The sequence below is a fragment of the Solanum dulcamara genome, chromosome 7 (assembly GCF_947179165.1).
Source record: "Solanum dulcamara chromosome 7, daSolDulc1.2, whole genome shotgun sequence".
Classification (NCBI taxonomy): Eukaryota; Viridiplantae; Streptophyta; class Magnoliopsida; order Solanales; family Solanaceae; genus Solanum; species Solanum dulcamara.
In genome coordinates this window covers 4,818,457-4,823,879 of record NC_077243.1, presented here as the reverse complement: position 1 = coordinate 4,823,879, position 5,423 = coordinate 4,818,457, and positions in this window count along the sequence as shown.

The window sequence follows — 5,423 nt, the reverse complement described above, 5'->3', positions numbered from 1 at the left end:
CCCCCGAAAGAAATGTCCCGTTAGGTATACTTTTGCAATATTATTGTTTTCCCTTTTTGTATATTTTCTTTTTGTCTAAACTGGTCCACTACTTGTCAAATGTATCAACCAGATGGATAGGAAATGTGTGCACACTTTCTTTCTTCCTTTTAATTTTCTTTTGGTGAAAACGCTTAGATCTAGTTTTCATTCAATGTCACTGCATTATTAAAAAGTGTTCCTTTTGGATAAAACATGTGCTATTTGGTTCTGTCCCTATGAAATGTAGCAGAAGTTACCGAACAATGTCCGTATCGTTTATTGTATTTTTTTTTTAAAAAAATTACTCTAAATTAACAATCACACATTCAATCACTTAAAGTAAAAACAACCAATATAAAACAATTTTTATATAATATTTTAAACCTTACGAAAATTATTTCAAAAAAACATTTTTTAAAATTTGATATATTATATATAATTATAATAAAGAAAAAAAATATTTTATAAGGCACTAAAAAAATTATGAAAAATAAATTTAGTAAGAATTGACCGAGTCGGATTATGACCGCATTTTAACCCATTTCAGCCGAAATAACTTTTGGGCAGATTAATAACTCAACTCATTTTGACTTATTCATTTTACACGTATGTGTATATATTATTTCATACTCTAAAGAACTAGTAATATAAATTAAGGACCAAAAGACATTACATTCTATATATAGTTTTGCTTATTGACGCGGTTGCGTCAATGTCATGCAATGAGCATGAATGGCGGGATTGAAATCATTTTAAGTTTAAATGCAAATAGACCATAAATATATCGACAGAGAAAGCATTAATTGCTCATGCATGATTTAGCTAGCTAGTAGTCTAGTGGAACAAGTTGGCTCCAAAATCAAATATTCAAATAAATCGACTCGTACAACTTTCATTGATTATGTACTATTCTTTGTGATATAACAAATTATAGTGTCTCCTCAATATATGATTATTTTTTATTTTACTGACAAGAAAAAATCACTTAACTTTACCAAAATATCTCGGAAGTCACTAAAACTATTTTTCACACTAAACTATAGGCACTGGGTTCTCAAGTATGTCTAATTAGTTATAAGTTCAAATTTTGACATTTGCCATATTTGGAATACATACTTTTCTATAACAAAGCCGCGTTTCAATGAGTATTTTTGGCTTTACGGTAATATATATATATGTAAATAGCAAGCCGCCCTAAGTCAATCTGTGTCCGTTGACCTGTCTATCTTTTCATACTAATTTGGTCAACCTTATTACCAAATAGAGAAAAGTAGAGAAGAAATGGTAAGGCCCGCCCCTTTTAGATCCATCAACTTTCTTTTTGTTCTAAAAGTAAGAATTTTACAGCATCATAAATCATGGGTTTTTCTGAAATAAAATTAATAATTGTTAAAATTTGACTGACCCCAATTTTGTTTAGGACTGAGGCGTAGTAATTAGTGAAAAGAAAATCTGACTGAAAATTGTTCTGTTTGCGTATTCTGAATAAGGGAAATTAGAAAGGATTAATCTAGTGAGAGTAGAAGTCTGATTAAGATACAAGCTAACGGGTTTACCACTAATTAAGTTACTATTAAATTCTCATCATGTGCGGTTTCTAATACAAGAACTCACTTCACACTTTTTGATTTGATTCTGATTAACATATAATTCTTGATTGACCTCCTTTTCATTTTGCCAAACAACTCACAATGCAAGTATATCCCACGATCAATAGCTAATGTCATCGTGAAGTTATCCAAAGTGATTTTTCTTTTCACTAATTAATGTTATTAAATAGAGTGATAAGGAATAAACCATGCAAAGTAACTTAAACTCAAAAGTTAGCTCAAGAAGTGACGATTGTCCAAAATTATTTACGAAGAAATTTTTCACCTCACCCATTGATGTGGGACCACTAACACCGTACCCCTGCACGTCCAGACCAACAAGTATTGGGTGGACCTATCTCTTATACTATGATGATTAAGAAAATGAAACTTAAATCTAACTCTACAAAAGTTAATTCGGTGAGAAATGTTTAGACCATAAAAGAAGATAAATTACCATCCACTCACCGATGTGAGACTACTACTAATATTGAGGCTCCAGTAATTATCATTTAAGTGATTTGATTATGTAAATATATTTTTATAATAATAGTGCATAGAAAAATCTCCACGAAATGTGACACAAAATCGAAAAAATTACGATTTGCATGCGTCAATCTTGAGGTTGGTATGATACTGTTGCGTGCATGAAAACGTAATCTCATATTTGCATATCGTATCATGCCAAAAGGATTATACACACTAGCCAGGGGCAAAATTAAATCCAATCTGTTCAATTCGTTTTCATCCATTTATTATTCAATTCATTAAAAATTGAATTGATATGTAGTTTAAATTAATCCATGAGAAATTTGTCAAAATATTTTAAAATACTTTTTATAAATTTGATATGCTATATATGGTCATAATATAGATTATTTGTTAAGTACTAATTTTTTTAAAAAAACAAATAAAATAATTAAAACTAACTAGTAAAAATTGAGCAGGTTAAGTTACTACCTGATTTATTTTGATCCAAACAAATTTTAGTTAGGATAAGTCTTGACCCGTTTTGATCCGCCCAAATTTCATCCAATCCGCCCGATCATCACCTCTACCACTGGTCGGAATTGCAGGCTAGAGCGCGGCTTCTTCGAAAGAGCTATAAGGACAACAACTTCTTCTAGTCAATTCAAAAAAGTTTATTTATAAATGATCAGGTCAACTTGTTGGGTCAGTTGAAAAAATGATGTAGGATCGATACACAAAAGTCAATTGCCGTTGATATAATTAGGTGTATTTACAATAAGAGAAGAAACCAAAGTAAATTAGAACTTCTTTCTTTACTTCTTCTACTTATAATAATACGACTACATAAGATTAGATCGATACCCGGAGATCATTATCATCGAAGTTTATGGTGGATTGAATAAGATCCCTCGACTCTTAATTATAAATTTTGAATTTGATTCCGAAAATGAAAAAATTCTTACAGAAAGCCTCCTCTTTTTAATTGGCCTTATGAAACACCAATTCAAATTATCAAGGTCCAAAATCGATACCAGACATCTGAAAACAAAAAAAATATGGAGATTTCCTTGAAATTCACCTACCAGCACTTTTGACTATTGTGTCCAACTTTTTCAAAAAAATAGACCTGACGACAATCCATGGTAGAACATTTTGATTTTCTTTTTTTCTAGTTCATATTGGTAGTTAATAATTTAATTAATCAAGGCGGTAGTAAAGTTGTAGTACTAGTCTAAGATAAAATCGTCTTTGATTTATACATCTGAAGAATGATCAACTACAGCTAGCTAGTAATTAAATAAAGTACTTTAGGATAGGAAAATATTCTCAATAGTTACCGCACTATAAATAAATGCTTACGCTCATGATGTAACTTGTGGTCTTTTTTAAACACTAAATTCTCATTCACTATTTAAAAGCTAAAATAAATAAATAATGGATAATGGGAAGTCGCCAAATGATAACTTGGAAAAAAGATATAAATTGATATCGTGGAACAAAAGTTTACTGTTTCTTATAATTTCACACACTTGACTAAAACAGATACAGAATTGCTAAGGATTTTTATTTTATTATATATATTAGTCATAACTGTTTAATTACCATGTTTACTATATTAACGATTAGTGCTTACCAATAATATTTACTTTTACTTATTATATTAGCGGTCTCGTAATGTAAGTATTTTAAACACTATTAACGAATAGTATTAAAACATATATGTTATAATTCAAATTTTGATGCATCAACAAATCATGAGATCTGATTGACGGATCTGGTCCCATGATTGGTGTGTGTCACATACCAAATGGGAGTCAGTTGTAAAAGTCTGCTGTGGTTTTTGGGCAAATCAGAAGAGACTACAAATCATGGGACCTGATCGGGGGACCTGATCGACCTGATCCAGCTGTAAAAGCTGCCACCACCTATTGTGGTTGGTGGGTAGCAACTGAAGGACAGAGACGTCCAGCTAATCAGAATGCACGAGGTTGTTTTTGTCCATACGTTAATACTTATCCTTAGACAAGAAACAATTAAGTTTTTGCACATCAAGAATACACAAGCAAAGACCATCATTTTCTCTCAAGGAAGAACAACTTCCTCAAGGCAGCAAGGGACCTGATCGAGCTACGTTTGAATAATAGTGTTTTAGGTTGTTGTTTTGTTGTAATGTTGTGTCTTATGTTCTAACATTGTAAGATCAGTTCCTATGCTATAAAGGAATATTGATCATCTTTCCTTGTATCAGTTTTGCATCGAGTTCATTGTTAGAGTTAGCTTTGAAAGGTGTGTTTGAAGTCTATGTCAACTAGAGGTAGTTGGTATAGTGGGCAATAGAGTTATTGCTTAGTTTTCGAGTCATGGGTAGAGTTAGCTTGATCGGAGTATTCAAAGTCTATGTCAACTAGAGTTAATTGGGATAGTGGGCAATAGAGGTATTGCTTAGGCTCAAAGTCTTGTAATAGAGGTATTGCAAGTTAAGGGGTGGACAGGATTAGTGTCTAGTTACAATAAATTGTAATAGATTACTTTGCTCTTGCATCTCAGTGAAGAATGGTTGGTGAAATCTTGTTGGACAGGTCGTGATTTTTTCTTCCTTGAGTAAAGAGGTTTTTCACGTAAAAACTTTGAGTGGCATTTTACCTTCTGCATTTAACTTGAGTATTCTATTAACTGATTGTGTCAAGGGATCTGGTCCCCTGACTAGTGTGGTAGACTCGTACAAGCCAATAATATATGCAAGGCGGATGCATACTAGAATCATCTTTCAATCTCAATATCTCATCAACATTATTACTAGCAACCACTCATTTATAGTAATCCGATTGTACCTACGAACTCAACTGAATGCAATAGCTTTGATTTACAAGTTAAATTTTTTAATAACTATATAGTACTATCACTAGTAACTCAAATGTTAGTGAATTTAGTGACATTCAAATTCACAAATTTCAAATTTTGAATCTATCGTTAAAAATAAATAAGATGTACTAATAGAATATGCCAATCAAGCTAGAGCTTTTCGAATAGTTTTAAGACTTGAACCCAACAAGAAAAATTTCATAAAAAATGGGTAAACTTATTTCCAAAATAAGGAAAAGTACTTCTAATCTTAACTTGTGAAATCAATGAGAAATTCAAAATACAGGATAATGTACTGAATAAAAACAAAATATCTGATAGTGAAATTAATGAAAGGATAAGTTGGGTGAAAAGATAAAGAGTATTACCTTACTGTCCCTTCTCTCAACTATTTTCTTTTCACTGTTTCACGATTTCAATGACAAACTGACGAAGATAAAGGGTGTGTTCGTTACGATTTTCAAGAAAATAGGTTGATTT